The 16,819-nt window shown below is 39.8% G+C and overlaps 1 protein-coding gene across 2 annotated transcripts in view; it reads left to right on the forward strand.

The window, feature by feature from the left end:
* Window positions 1-16,819, forward strand: part of ERI1 (exoribonuclease 1) — a 117,978-nt gene that overhangs the window by 92,328 nt on the left and 8,831 nt on the right. The window lies entirely within an intron of this gene.

Raw genomic sequence — 16,819 nt, forward strand, 5'->3', positions numbered from 1 at the left:
AGGAACAGTTGGAGAAAAAGGAACAGTTGTGCACCGTTCGTTGGAATATAAATTGGTGTGGCCACTCTGGAAGACAGTATGGAGTTCCTCAAAAAGTTAAAAATATTACCACCTTATGCTCCAGCAATTGCACTACTTACTGGGTATTTATTCAAAGAATACAAGAACAACAAATTCAAAGGAATACATGTACCCCTATATTTATAGCAGCATTATCTACAATAGTCAAATTATGGAAGCAGCCTTAGTGTACATCCATTAACTAATGGATAAAGAAGATGTGAAATATATATAATATAATACATAATAATATATATAATATTTCAATATTATATTGGAATATAATCCAATTGGAATATAATCATATATATAGGATTCCTATATATATGATTATATATATAATATAGATAGGAATATTATATATATTATATATAGGAATATAGGAATATTATATATAGGAATATAGGAATATTATATATAGGAATATATATTATATAATATATAATATAAATAATATAATAATATGTTATGTATTATATATTATATATAGGATTCTATATATATGTGTGTGTGTGTGTGTATATATATATATATAGGAATATTATTCAGCCATAAAAAAGAATGAAATCTTGCCATCTGCAACAACATGGATGGAGCTTGGGTGTATAATGCTAAGTGGAAAAAAAAATAATGCTAAGTGAAATAAGTCAGCCAGAGAAAGACAAATACCAAAGCCTGGGTGGCAGTCAGTTAAGTGGCTGACTTTTAGTTTCCACCTGGGTCTTGATCTCAGGGTTGTGAGATTGATGTAAGAATGAGTTAGGGGCAGATAGGGCTAGACAGGGAAAGATAAGGGAAGAGCCCCAGAGTCAGGCCATCCCAAGAAAACAGAGATAAGACAGAAAAAACAGAAATCCCAGATGTAGAGAAATGTTATGGAGGAGATATTAACCTGAGAGAAGGGAACACCTTGTTTGGACTCATGATATTTACAAAAACATCTTGTTATTATGATAGTTGTTAAGTCCACCATGTTTGTTCCAAATATCCACCCTGATATTGACAAAAATTTACCAAGTCCCTGGTCAGTTTCCTATAAAAGACAGGCCATAAAAGCCCTCAGTGGCAACCCTGTCAGGACCCCTCTCCCTTCTGAGAGCTTTATCTGTTTGTCTGCTTAAAAAACTCTCAGTTTGCTTAACTCTCTCTTGTCGGCGAGATTTGAGATTCATTCTTCAGCTCCGTGAGACAAGAACCAAGCTCTCCTGTATCAAGATCTTTGCTAAGTGCAGAGTTTGCTTGAGATTCCCTCTCCTTCTCCCTCGACCCCCTCCACTTGTGCTCTCCCTAAATAAATAAATCTTAAAGACAAATACCATATGATTTCATTCATAAGTGGAATTTAAGAAACAAAATGAACAAGCAAAGGGAAAAAGTAAGAAAGAAAAAAAAAACAGACTCTTAATTGTAGAAAACAAACGGATGGCCACCAGAGGGGAGGGGAATCGGGGGAAGGGTGAGCTAGGTGATGGAGTTATTAGGGAGTACACTTATGATGAGTATGGGGTGATAAATATGGAAGTGTTGAATCACTGCATTGTGCACCTGAAACTGATAAAACACTGTATGTTAACTAACTGCAATTTAAATATAAACTTAAAAAAGAGTTAAAAGACAAAAAGACAATTGCATTGTTAAGTGCAAGGATTTCATTTAGTTCCCTTTGCTTCCGTCGTGGGAGCATGTTATCTACTAATACTTTCACCCATAGCATCCTGTGGCCCTACTCTATACGTTTTATGAAGCTGGGTCTGGCTCAAGGCTAGGCACCTTCTCTTGCTCCAAGGAATTTCTGTAGTGAGATAGGAGAAATGAGTTGTGCTTTCGGAGTTACAGACGTTGAACAACACAGCAGGGGCCAGTTTATCAATAGACTTCTCTTTCAGAGCTCCTGTTGAAGAGCTGGTTATGTCAGCTCATGCCCTGTCAACCTGCATGTGGAGGCCTGAGTAGTAAAAGCAACAGTGGAAGCAGCTTGATGCAGGTTGTTTCCATGGACGATAACCCTGCACCCATTTGTAGGATTGCTGTATCCTGGACCTTAGGACACCAGAAAGGGTAGAAGAAAGCAGGTCCTGACTTTGGAGAACTTACTATATCAAGTGGTAATGAGACACCCATATGCAAAAGAGTGAGAAGAAAAATCCAAGATGTTAGATAAGCAAGTGCCTCCGACAGGTAGAGAGTGTACAAAAAAATGGTGAGGGAACATCAAGTAAGGAGACGGAACTTCATGGAATAGGGCGGGGGATATTACTCCTTCATTTCCTTAGATTGCTATACAGTCCTTATCCCCTGCCTGCTTCTGCTTGGGGGCAAATCATTCTCCTTTGTTTCAAAGAGAAGGAAAGAGCGCTTCTGCCATCCCCTGCCTGGGAAATCTATCACACCAACCATGGAGACCTTGGCTTTTTACACCATTTGGGGGGCTTTGCTTGGCATAAAAAACATACCTTCCCTGCATGAAGTGAAGAGGGATTTCTGTTTTCTTCCTACCTCCTGTAGGGTACATCTGGCCTACAGTCCCTGATCATTGTTTGCATAGCTTTAATCCAAACGTGTACATTGTTTTTTAAATCCTGAAAGGCTGAGCCAACAATAACCTTAGGTCTCGATCTGCTCCATTCCTCTGAAGGGCAGGATTGTGATAGGAAGCAACTTTCCAGCCAGCATGCCATGCCCTTTGTTTCCTGGGAAGCCAGATCATTGCCTTTGAAATTTGCTCACAGCACACCCCCTGACTCCCTCACCAAATCCTACCCATTTTAAATGCCCACCTACCGGAGTGACTTTGTATCTGCACTGATTATTTGAAACTTCAGTTCAGTTTGTATCGTTAAGGATTGTTTTCACCTTTCTGGCTTACTGCCCCGAATATATTTTAAGCTCTTTGAAGGCAGAGAGCTTATAGCCTGTAGCACAATGGCAGACATAGAGCAAGTTCTCAATGGTTTCAAGAAAGTCTGTTGATTTCAAACTAATATTCTTATTAGTTATCAATATATACAATTATTCACATGCTCCAATGAAGAATTTCCAAATGATGCCTGGGTTGTTGTGGAAATTATACCAAAGAGTGCCTAAGAACCTATTGCTGTCTTGTTCATAAAGTTATAGAAGATGATCCAGGTATTTTCCTGTGTGGGGAGGTGGAATGCTTCACTCGTGCTGACCTAAATACAGTCCTCACTCCATCTCCACCTGCCACCAGAACTTCCCACCACTACCACCTTCTCATGTAGGGTAATAAAATATCACATGCAATGTCCTCATTTTATATATTTGTTTATATATATTTATATGCTTGGAATATATATATGCTGTATATACTTTAATATATACACATGCAATTTTTATGTCTTCCTAATAAATTGATACTTTAATTCTTATGAAGTCAACTTCACCTAATGTTACTGCTACTTAGTCTTATTATGCTTACTGTTTACATAGTATGTCTGTTCCCATTCTTTTACTTTACTTTTTCTATCATCTATCTATCTATCTATCTATCTATCTATCTATCTATCTATCTATCATCTATCTATATTTTAAAGTAAGCTCTACCTCCTATGTGGGGCTTGAACTCACAACCCTGAGACTAAGAGTCACATGCTCTACCAACTGAACCAGCAAGGTGCCCCACGTCTTTATATTTTCTGTGCATCCCTTGTAGACACTATGTATTTAGGTCTTGCTCTTTTATCCATGAACACAATCTCTGCCTTTTAATTGAAATGTTTTATTAATATTTAATACAATTATTATTTTGGTTAGATTTGGGCCTATTGTTTTTCTATTTGTTTTCTGCTGGTCTCATCTCCTTCTTGTCCCTCTGCTCCTCCTTTTCTTCATTCTTTTGAGTTAATTGAACATTTTATTTATTTTAAAAAAATTTTTAAATAGTATTTTACTTTTATTTGAGAGAGAGAGTATGAGCAGGGGGAGGGGCAAAGGGTCAGGCAATCTCCCTGCTGAGCACAGAGTCTGAACAGGGGAGCTCGATCATGACCTGAGCTAAAGTCAGATCTTAACCGACTGAGTCACCCAGGCAGCCCAAATTAATTGAACACTTTAGATGTTTATTTTTATTTTTTTAAGATTTTATTTATTTACTAATTAGAGACCAAGAGAGAGGCAGAAATATAGGCAGAGGGAGAAGCAGGCTTCCCATGGGAAGCCTGATGTGGGACTCAATCCCGGGACTCCAGGATCATGCCCTGAGCCAAAGGCAGACACTCAACCACTAGGCCAGCCAGACATCCCTAGATGCTTATTTTAATTTGTCTATTGGCTTTGTAGTTACACCTCTATGAATTAGCTTTGGATGGTTATTCAAAGGATTAAAATACATATCTTTAACTTACAATCTCTACTTTATACCACTTCACATTAAATATAAAACCTTTATATCTGACAGGTCCTTTACCTCACCTAGTCTTTATGATACAATTGTCATGCATCTATACACATTACACACATTCATATATACCCATTTATGAATTTATGAAATTGTATATACACCGTTTATGAAATTCAGTGGGAAAATATTTCATGTTTACCATTTTCACACTCTTCATCCCTCTTTGAAACTCCAAGTGGCTATAGCTTTTTCATTATTCTAAAGAACTTACACTATAGCATTCTTATAGTTCAGATCTGCAGGTGATGAATTATCTTAGGTTTTGTTTGTCTGGATATGTCTTTATTTCACTAAAGACACTTATTTCCTTCATTCTTGCGGAATATTTTTTATTGGATATAGAATCCTAAGTTGGCAATTGTTTTTCTTTTACACTTATAAAAGATATTATTCTATGGTCTTCTGTCCTTCATTGTTTCTGGTGAGAAGTCAGTGAAAATTGACATTGATGCTCTTCTTTATAAAATGCTGTTCTGCTAACTGCTTGAAAGATTTTCTGTTTGTCTTTGATTTTTAGTGATTTGACTACAATGTGCCTAGACTTTCTTTGTATACATCATATTTGGGGATTTCCTGAATTTTTTGGAATTTATAAGTTATTGTCTTTTGCTGAACTTGGGAAACCTTCAGTCATTATTTCTTGAAATATTTATTTTCTGGCCCATTCTCATTCTTCTTTCCTTCTGGGACTCCAATTACTCATATTAGACCTTTTGATATATGCCACAAGTCACTGAAGCTCTGTTTTAAAAAAAAAAATGCTCATTTTTTTTCAAAATGTTCCTCTTTTTAAAAAAATTGGATAATTTCTACTGACCTATTTTCAAGTTTGCTGACTCAATATTCTCTTTTGTCTAATATGCCAAGCACATCCAAAGAATTTTTTAGTCAGATATTGGGTATTTTGTTCCAAGATTTCTCTTAGCTATTTTTTAGTTTCTTTTTTTTGTGCTGAGATCTCCTCTTTGTTCACTTATTATGAATTTATTTTTTATGCCTTTGAGCATAGTTATAATAGATGCTTTCAAACCCATTTCTGCTCATTCTAACATCTATATCCTCTCACAGTTGTTCTTCATTGATTACTTTTTTAAAGAAAAGTATCACATTCTTTATATATCATTTAATTTTAGATTATATGGCAGACATTATGATAATGCATTATGGACAGTCTGGATTCTCATATATTCCTCCAAAGAGATAAATTGTTGTTGTTGTTGTTGTTAACAGGAGAGTAACTTGGCAGGCCTCAAACTCTAAAATCTGTATACCTTGTAATGAGCAGAGGCTGAAATCTGTGCTCACTTCTTTTAGCCATGGGTTGTTTGGATTTTACCCCACATTTGCAGAGTTCAGGGGTCAGTCAGAGATTTGGGGAAAATTTCAATACAGAATTTGGGTCTCCCCAAAGTCTTAAAATAGGCAGGAACTCCTCAAGTGCCTTTTCCTTCTTCCAAGTGTTGGTTCTTCTACTTTCTGCTTGCTCTTGGCCATTCTCCTGTGCTTTTGGTAGTTGTCTTTGATATTTTATGCAGAGTTTATGGCTGTTATCTGCAGGAAGATTGATCTGAGAGGGGGCTATTCTATTGCCAACTGCCTGTTTTGGAGAGAAGGAAGTTGAAGTGGAAAGAGTGCTAAGGCTTAGCTGGAGGGATGTACATGCCTGTGTCAATGAGACAAATATATCCAGGCTGGGATCCCTGTCCCTGCTCAGCAAAAGTGCTCATAAGGTCCCTCATCTCGGGATACTGGCCTCCAGCGCACAGAAGAAGGTCCGCTTGGTTATGGGGCAGCCTTTGAGGTGACTTTGAGTGGAGCTGACTAACATGCAGAAACCAAAATAATGATGATAGCTTATGTATTCTTTGCAAGGCACCATGGTAAGTATTCCATAGACAGATCTCATTTAGCCCTCCCCAGAATTTTTTAATTCGGTCTAGTTATTATCCTCATTGTGCAAGTGAATTAGTGAGACCTAAAGAAATCAAATGATTTTTTCTCTCAGTCACACAGCTGGATGCATGTGGAAGAAGGACCAAAATCTGGATTTCCCTGACTTTTAGCACCTCTTTTCTTGTAAGCATAAAGTAGTTATAGGTTTTACCTCTCCTTCTCTGTAGACAAAACATGTCAATATAATTCATTGTCATATAAATACATAAATATTTACCTTTCTGATTCCCTTCTCTCAATTGAGAGAATATCTAGGTCCAAGGGGCCCTGCAGTGCCAGGAACCCCAAAGGGAGGGAATCCCTGTAGTTGTAGAAGGCATGGGTTCATCTGATAAGGACTCTGAGGATTCTGACTGTAGTCCTCATTGTTGCCAACATCCTGGTATGATGCTGGGCAAGTCACTGTGCCTTTCTTGACTTCCTCATCAGTAAGTCTGGGTAAACTCTGAGATCTCTTCCAAAGCTGTTAACAGCCTAATTCTACGGTTTATTTTTGGTGGCCAGGAGCTAGAAAGAAGCCTCTTGCCCAGATCTTGCTTGTGAATCACGAGTTTAACAGTATCTAGAGTGTCACTGACATCTTTACTTCCCAGATACCTTCCAAAAACTAAACATGAATAAGCAAAACCAGGATCTTAACATGGTGCTCTTCAATCTCTGACTCTAGCTAAAGCCTCCCTGCCCAGTCAGTGCTGTTGGCCTATCTGTCATTACTTAGGGGTACCTTGATATTGGCTAGGCTACTTTTTGCTTCCAGGGCTCTAATTCCTACAGAGGGACCAAGCTCAAAGGTACAATAGTCATTTCTTTTGGTGGCCTGTGCTCTGGGGTTGAGTGGTTAAACTTTCCCACCTACAGAAAGAATCGACCTGCTTAGGGTAGGTAGGAGGAAAATATTGTTTACATTTCTAATTCCTCTGTAGAACTCAGTTTCCATGTCTGCTTTTCCACGTCACTATGCTCACTTCTAGGCTCACAGCACAGTAGGTTGGATGTGGACCTCTTCTCTAAGGAATTCATCAGTGTACAAGTTTTTGTTTCAGATAAATTAGGAATGAAAGTCCTAACTAAAATGCCTTCTTGGCATCAAAATCTTGTCAGTTTCTGGAATCACCAAGATCTGCCTCTCTCCTCCCCAACTCTGGCTCTCCCCCCCCCCCCTATTTTTAATAATCATGCTGGAAAAGGCATCCTGTTAAGGGGAGGAAATGGAGTAGAAGGAGGTACATATAGGGTTGGAGCAGTTTCTTTGAGAATGGCAGCTTGTGACACAGCCAGGAAAGGCCTTCACATGCTTTATCTTCCCAGAAATGGCTCTAGTAGAAGGTTAGAAGCATAAACTGCACTGTCCTTTTGACTCACTGTGTAACTTTGGGAAATGAATTGAACCTTTCTGTGGTCCTTGCGAATGATAGATGCCAAGGTGTTGCTTCTCATAATTTTGTGTCAGTGAAGACCCTTGAAATATTACTAGAGGCTTGGAAAAATAAAGTGACCCTACAAAGGTGACGTTTCTGGTCATTGCTAAAACTATAACAGTATTTAAACGGAGCTTTCTGACTTGTCATAAACGTATGTCCTCAATTTACTCAGAGATCGAACTCTCCAGTTCATTCTGGGGATATCTAAATCAGATGTTGACGTTTTATCGTCTTTGTGCCAAAGATGGCAAAGGGCAGACATTCACTCACAGGGGGCCAGATGTCACCACTTTTGCTTACAACTTCTATTTGCCTTCTCCCTTTTCACACTTCTGTTGCTTCCAAGAGTGGATCCACGTTTGCTAACTTAGACCTGGTCGGGAGTAGAGTCAGCAAAGAATAAAAGAAGGCCCTCATCTTGGAAAAACTTTTGAAAACTTATGAAAAGTTTCCACTTCCCTTATCTAACAGATGACAATATTCATGCCTTGGGATGGCAATTTAAGTGTCCCCGGACTGCTGTAGTAATCACCGATGGATAGTTAATGCTGTTAAATTCTCACAGCAAGCATTTCCTAGAATGGCAACAGGTGACTGGATGCAATTTAACTATTCTCGATCTTCATTTTCTCATCTGTGAGATGAGGCAATAGGAGTCACAAGTGGTCCTTGGTTCTGTCCTGTATTTACAGTCTGTGTCTTTTTAGTATTATTATGTTCATTTATCATTGTCAAAGCTGGCGTTGTTCAAAAGTATCCCATTTTATTACTTTTTTCCTAAACAAAATAATCTGCAAGCTCCTCTACTTCCTCTCACTTTATAAAGTACTAAGATTAATAAAAAGCCTATGTTCTAGCTCAGCAAGATACAGGAGGATTTCACTGTCTTTAGGAAATATTTCAGATCTTACCATTCACTTGAATTTTCTTCAATGCGTACAATATTTTGGGAGTGTTTTATTCATAGTTAACACTATTTTCTCTGTGCTAAAGACCCACCCAAATATTCTAGCCCTAACTTCTCAGCAAAGTTCCATTCTTACATTTATAGCTACTCAGGGGAAATTTTCACTTGGGAAGAACATCTCACCTGAACTCAATCAGCACATATTTTTTTTTTAAGATTTTATTTATTTATTCATGAGAGACAAAGAGAGAGAGAGACAGACAGACAGAGACAGAGACACAGGCAGAGGGAGAAGCAGGCTCCATACAAGGATCCTGATGTGGGACTTGATCCTGGGACTCCAGGATCATGCCCTGAGCCAAAGGCAGATGCTCAACCACTGAGCCACCCAGGCGTCCCAGCACATATTTTTTGAGCAACTATATTATATATCTAACATTACAAGTAATCTACAAGAAGCATTAGACATCACCTCTGCTCTTAATGACCATAAATTGAAACTGGGGAGAAAAAAAACAAAGCACATTTAGTTGGGAATCCCTTGTTGTGGTGTATTTGCATGGGACACCATGAAGCCTGAGGGATAGTGTGCAATATAGCCCCACTGTCCAGAAACTTTCCTTTTATACATGTTGTATTGGAGTAATTATTATTATCAGTCCTTCTGACCTTTAAGAGTGTCCTAGTTTGGATGATAATTTATAAAGTTGCCTTAATGATGGGGAATGGCAAGGCCTTGGTATCCTTACCCATGGGAATCAAGTCAATAGAGAAAATTACCATGGCAACTAAGAACTATGATGATTAGTGCTTTGTTAACATGGGAATAGACATCATCACACCCTGGGTATTTTTCAGTTTGGATGAGGCAGTTCTTTTCACTAGCTGAGATATTTGTATGGGCTATGCTGCGTTGTTGGTTAAACCCAATGCAAAAGGTTATTTCCTCTGGGTTAAAATTCTGACCAGCGTCTATGCCTCTGAGATAGGATTAACCTATTGCTGAGACATGTTAGGCCTCTCATTTATGGGAAGTAGATTTTAAAAAAAAAGCCTTACATTAAGGAGGGCACATGATGTGATGAGCACCGGGTGTTATACTATATGTTAGCAAATTGAATTAAAAAAAAATAAAATAAATTAAAAAAAGAAGAGGAATCCTTAAAGAATGGGCAACAAGTAAACTCTAGTAGCTTGTGTAGTTCACAATAAGAAAAGGATTAGCTCAGCTCAACAACCATGCCTGAGTGTCTCTATAAGCCAAGGACTGGGCCTTTAGTCAACAGGGCAGAAGGAATTTTATGAGCAATACTCAGAGGTAGGAAATAGCGTGGGTTACGTGGGGACTGCCAAGCAACGTGGCTTTGGTTGAAGGTGAGTCAGCGGGTAGTAGTGGATCTGGCGAATGGAGACCATGGAGGTAGGCAGAAGCCAGAGAAACCAAATGGTGGAGAACCTGCTTCAAGCAGTGTAGTATTTTTTAAGTTTCAAATTGAAATGGGCCTCAGATATAGCTCCATCCTTAGGTCCCTGACTACCCTGGCTGCCACCACAGGTTCAGCAACATGATCTCTTTTTCAGGGCTCCTGTGGATCTCTGAAAACCCTCTCTGCCCTCTCCAGGGCTCTGTCTGCCTGCATGCTGCACCCACATGCTATAGCACTTAGCAGGCTGATGAAATAGTTTCTGCAGATCCAGGACAAACACTGCTAGCTAGGAGGGAACACCCAGCTCTGGGCAGATGTCCCCATGTTTGGTGTCACCTCCAGGTGCTACAGATGAACTAATGCAGCAGGGACCATTGATTCACTGGGTCAAGGTAGCGGTAGTGTTTACGTTCTTCCTGAGAATGTAGAAGTTGCTGACAATGCCAGGCTGGCACTGAAGATCCTGCTGGTTTCTTTAATTGTTCCTCCCACTGGTGGACTTGGATGGCCCCAAAGGCCATGTGACTGACCAGCTTGGTGTGCTACTGCCAAGCTGCTGGATCCTGAAGTCCCTGCCCCTCTGAACTGTGGTATACAAATCAGGTGATCTTATTTATTTACCCTGGCAACAGAAGCAGAACAGTATGGGCTGGTGTGTAAATACAAGAAATAAAAAAAAAAAAAAAGGCTCACACCAGTTTGGCATGAGCAAGTAGAACTCACCAAAAGGGCAAAATATAAGACTAGCATGAAGAACTGTGAGAGGAACATGCCAACAAGGATTTTGCTCAAATAAGAGGATTATTAAGAAGATGACCCAAGGGGTGCCTGGGTGGCTCAGTTAGTTAAGCGTCCAGCTCTTGATTTTGGCTCGGGCATAATCTTGGGGTTGTGAGATCGAGCCACCTGTTGAGCCCTGTGTCTGTGCCCAGGAGGGGATGGGGGGTTCTTGAGATTTTCCTCTCCCTCTGCCCCTCCCCCTGTTTGTACTCTCTCTCTTTCAAATAAATAAGTCTTAAAAAAAAAAAAAAAGAAAGAAAGAAATAGATGGCCAAGAACTTTTATAGTCAAGGGAGTCAAGGAAAGATGTTTGTTTTCCAGTTTGCTAGACATAAACTCTAAGCATGAAATCTTCAAGAAATATCTCTTTTAGCTACAAGGAGGGTTTTCTTAATGTTGGGTGAAGTATTTTTCCACACTAATTCACTTAAACATGCTTCTTTGATTGATATTTTTTTTCTCCATGGCAAGGGTCTAACCAGTGTTCATTTGGTGAAGATTCCATGATGAACTAAGGGAGAGTGGAGAGGCATCCCCTCCTCTGAGGATTATGAGGATGCCAAGAGATGGAAACCAGAATAAGTCCATGAGGTGATCAGTCCAGCTCACACTGGTGCTGGTCACTTCATCCAAAATACCTTGAGGAGTAAGTTCAGAGCTGGACACTTAAGGTCATATAATTATGATTATTTTTAACCCTGACTCATGAGAGAGAACTCCAGTTTCATAACCTCCTTTATGAAGTTTCAATCCGTGTTTCACTGTCATTTATAAATGTCATTTGCTGCTCAAAGTGTCCCTGGTGAGAGGAGGGGCTTGGTCAAGAATGTGATTCAATGTTCTCCTTCCTTTGTGGAGCAAGTCAGGCTTGCACAAACCCACCAGTTGAAGCACAGGTGTGCTTGGTGAGGCAGCTGATGTGCAATACGGCTCACGCTCCTCCTCCTGATGGAGGATGGTAGCTTTGCAGACCAGCGTCTGTCTACAGACTGCCACACACGTTATTCTCATTTAAGTCATCTTTACAGCTTATCATTATTAAGCTGGCTTAATTTAAAAAACAATGAATTTTGAACCAATTTCAAACTTGCAGAAAAGTTGCAAGAATGCAACAAAGAACTGTATACCTCTCATCCAAGCCCCTTTAACCCCTGATGTGCCTGCCAGCAGGGTCCAGTTCTGGATCGCATGATCTAGTCTCTCTAGTCCTAGAACGGGTTTAAGGTCCTTGACCTTTATGACCCTCCACGAGGGTTTGTCCCCTGCTTCCTTATGACTAGCCCCATGTTATGCACTTTGAGCAGGAATGTCGCAAAAGTGATATTGTGTTCCTAATGCTCTCTATCAAGTGGCCCCTGCTGTCACTTTGTCCCTTTAACTTTGTGTCCCAGTAGTAACTTTGATCACTCGATAATGAGTGTGTCTGCCCATTTCTCCACGCAAAGGTGCTTTTTTCTTTTATAATTAAGAAGTGCCATGTAAATATCCATTACTCATTCTACTTTCACCTATTTGTATTAGCACCCGTTGAGGTTCCTTGCCTGAATTTATTATCACTATGATGTTTGCCAACTAGACAATTTCTGATTGTATCATTCCCTACACATTTATTAGTTGGCATTCTATTGCGAGGAGGAACTTTCTCATCTCCCATTCCTAAGTTTGTTCGTTTGCTTATAAACAAATGAGTTATTCTGCATGGGTTATACCACATTATTATCAAGAATTATTTTCATGCTCAAAAATGACCCAGATTTTGACACCAGAAGCCCCGTGAACCTGGCTTCTGTGCCCTTTTGACTCATGCCCATTATTATCGAGCACTATCTCCATAACAAGCTGCTCCTGGCTTACCTTGTAGTTTCCCTGCCCTAGCTCTGGATCAGCTAGTTCTCTCAGAGACCTTGATTCCTTTTCATGGACAGTGATACTGAGAAGCCAAGATTTGGTTGCTCAGTGTGCCCTCTGCTACTGGCATGTTGCTTGTCACAGGCCCTCTCAGTGGACAGAGCTCAGAAATGCATGTACTTTTATATATACACACATGCCCACCCACATATGTATGTATGCACACGTACCTTTACATCTGTTCTTCCTTCTGTTTCTCTGGTCTCACTATCCTTAGTAGGTTTACTTGCTCAGTTCTCTGTATGTAGCCATTCCCCCAACTATGTGAGGCCACCTCTCTCCCGTGCTCTGACACTGTCTTTGTAAAGTTGTCATTCCTGGCTGTCACCAGCTGCCCCTGCCACCTCATTCCAATACTATCCTTACCCAGGCCCTGTGATCACTTACTTGTACCTGCCCAATGACTGCTGGACTAAATTAGAAAGAAGAGGAAGGAAGCTAAATTTGTGTTTCTTAATTAGAAGAAAAAATACCAAAGACTAAATTGCAGTTATCCTTAATAGTCACTTCTTGGTTCACTGATACACCTTAGGAATTAACCACAGGACAGCCCATCTACCAATACGGAATGGCTACTGACATAAAGGGGTCTTATGTGTCTCTAAGTCTACTTCAGGCCTGTAATTATCACCAGGAGGGTGGAAGGAGGTAGTGCTTGTACACTCTGCAGTGCATTTTGGCCTCAGCTATAGCAGCAGGAACAGGGCTATCAGCACCGATTTTAACATTGCTAAATCAGCAGAATGCTTTTCAACTGGTCTAGACATGCATCGTGCCTAATGAAAGATGAACAAAAACAAACAATTGATTTTTCAGTAGTTCTCACCAAGTGGTTATACTATTCATCCTCAATGCCGTATTGACTTCTGTTGTAATGAGCACCGGAAAAATAAATGTGTTCCTATAGTCAGGATGAGGGTTACCTAATGATGAACTCACATTTCCTGTCACTTGAGCAATAAGTACTTGCTGGCCCTTCCAGGTTGATTGTAAGCTCCTTGAGGGCAAAGGACAGGATGGTACACTTAGGCAATCACCCACAGTGACTTGCAATTAGTGGCTGATTAAAGTTTGTTTGTTTTTATTTTGTCTTTTTCTTCCAGCTAGCCCATTCACTGTAACACAGAGTTAGGACTCATGTCCATTTTTCTCTAGTATATTGGTCACCTCCATTGTTTACATTTTAGAAAGAATGGAAATTTATAAACTGCAGAACTGGTCAAGGCAGTCAGAGGGACAAATAAAGCCCTATTCTATTTCACCTCCTCACCCGGCCTCCCTCCCTGCCTCTGATACAGAGGCTAATAGAACTGATGCAAGCAGGACCCTGATCCAGGTGAGCAAATGGCCCTGCTGTGAATTATGCTACTAGAAGTTCAGAGCCGAGTAGCAGGACTTTCAGGCTCAGGACGGCAGTCAGGGCCTTGGTTACAGGCAAGCTTCTGCCATAAACTCTGATCAACTTTCAGCAACTCTCCTAATTTCTCCAGACTCATTGTGTGCATCTGTCAAATTGGAGATTGGACGTCATGATCTCTAACAGTATGTGGTTCTCGAATTTTTTACTCTGCCTTATGAAATATTATGATTCATGGCCACATCCTGAACCACAGCACAAAGATGGCAAAGCGACAAGGAAAACAGAGAGTGAAAGTATAGTCTATGATAGCACTAGAAAGACCTTTCTTTGGATACTAAGATCCAAATCTCGCTTTCTCAGTGTGTGTGCATGTGTTTGTGTTTGTGTGTGTGTGTGTGCATGCTGATGAGAATGTGAAGAATTTGCATTACAGTAGGAACATCGGAAAGCCACTATAGCTGCTGCTGTAGATTATTCTAAAATTCTTATGAAAAGACACTCCTTAGAATAGCTAAAACAGTTGTGAAAAAGAAGAATAAGTTGAGAAGAATCACTATCCTGATACTAAGTCTTACTATATAAAGCTGCAATAGTCAAGGCTGTGTGGTAATGGCAGAGGGATAGACACATACCCCAATGGAACAGAATAGAGCACCCACACATACAGAGGCTTTTTGACCAAGATAGAAGAAGGAGGACAGCCTTTTCAACAAATAGTGCTGAAGCAGGTGGATTTCTATAGGCAAAAGGAATGAACCTGCACCTAAGCCTCTCAGATTATACAAAATATAAAATGAACTCAAAATGAATGGTGTATTTAAATTTAAAATTCAAAAACTGTAAAACTTTTTAGAACAGAACATAGGAGAAACTCTTTGGGATCTGGTGCTAGGCAAAGAATTCTTAGACTAGACATAAAAGCATCCCATAAAGGGAAAAAAGGGTAAATTAATAAAAAGTAAACATTTTTTGCTCTGAGAAAGTCCATGTGAAGAGGATGCAAAGGGAAGCTATCAATTAAGAGAAAATATGTTCAGACTACACATTTGATGAAGGGCTGGTATTTGGAATATCTAAAGAATTCTCAAAACTCAGTAGTTAAAAAACAAAAAAATCTCTGAATAATCCAATTAGAAAATGGGCAAAAGACATGAATGGATGTTTTGCCATAGAAGGTACATAGAGCAACTAAGCCATCTGTGAAAGGATATTCAGCTTAATCAGCCATTAAGACAATGCAGATTAAAGGCACAGTAAGATGTACTACAGTCCTCTCAGAATGGCTAAAATTAAAAATTAAGACACCCTCAAAAGCTGATGAGAATGTGAAGAAATTGCATGCATTACTGGTGGCATTATTAAATGGCACATGCACTCTGGAAAGCATTTTGGCAGTTTCTTAAAAAACTAAACATGGCTTGGGTGTCTGGGCATCTGCCTTCAGCTCAAGTCATGATCCCAAGGGTTCTGGGGTCCAGCCCCATGTCTGATTCTCTTCTCCATGGGAGGCCTGCTTCTTCCTCTCCCTCTGCCTCTCCCCCTGCTTGTGCACACTCGCTCTCTCTCAAATAAACAAATAAAATCTTAAAAAAACAAAACAAAGCAAAACACAACTAAACATGGCCCTACCACATGACCCTGCAATATCACTCTTGGGCATTTACCTCGAATAAATGGAAACTTATGTTCACATAAAATCCTGCAGGTGACCATTCATAACAGCTTTATTTGTAATCACCCTAAATTAGAAGCAACTCAAGTACTCTTCAAGATAGTAATTGTTAAACAAACTGGAACATCTATGCCATAGAATATGCTCAGCAATAAAAAGGAACAAATTGATACATGGGAGGATTGGATGGATCTTCTGGGAAGTATGCTGAATGGAAAAAACTAGTCCCCAGAGGCTACATACCGTATGATTCCATTTATATAACATTCTCAAAAGTACAAAATTATAAACGATGGACACCAGATTCGTGGTTGCCAGGGGTCAAGGCCTGGGGTGGGATAGGGGTGGGGGAGGGGAGGAGGAACAGAGGGAGCAAGGTTGGGCGTGCCTATAAAGGGACAATATGGGAAGCCTTTGTAATGTCTTGACCATATCAATGTCAGCATCCTCATTGTGAAGTTGAATTATATTTTCACCAGATGTTGCCATTGGGGGAATCTTGGTAAACAGTACCCCGGTTCTCATTATTTCTTCAAATTCCATGTGAACCTACAATTACTTCAAAGTAAGAAAGTCAAATTTTTTTTTTTTTAAAGGAAACCTGAATACTGTCTGTCTGGGCTTAGTTGTTTTTTGTTTTTTGTTTTTGTTTTTGTTTTGTATTGTTTTTAAAATTTTATTTATTTGAGAGAGAGAGAGAGCACAAGCTGGAGGGGCAGAGGGAGAGAGAGAGAAAATCCACAAGGAGATTCCCCCTGAGCACTGGGCTTGACCTGGGCTCCATCTCACGACCCTGAGATCATGGCTTGATCTGAAACCAAGAGTTGGCCACTTAAGGGACTGAGCCACCCAGGTGCCCCAGGGCTTTAGTTTCATGCAGGTAAATGGAGTGAAAGCCTGTGCAGTTCAGG

This window comes from Canis lupus, chromosome 15, assembly GCF_048164855.1.
Source record: "Canis lupus baileyi chromosome 15, mCanLup2.hap1, whole genome shotgun sequence".
Lineage (NCBI taxonomy): Eukaryota > Metazoa > Chordata > Mammalia > Carnivora > Canidae > Canis > Canis lupus.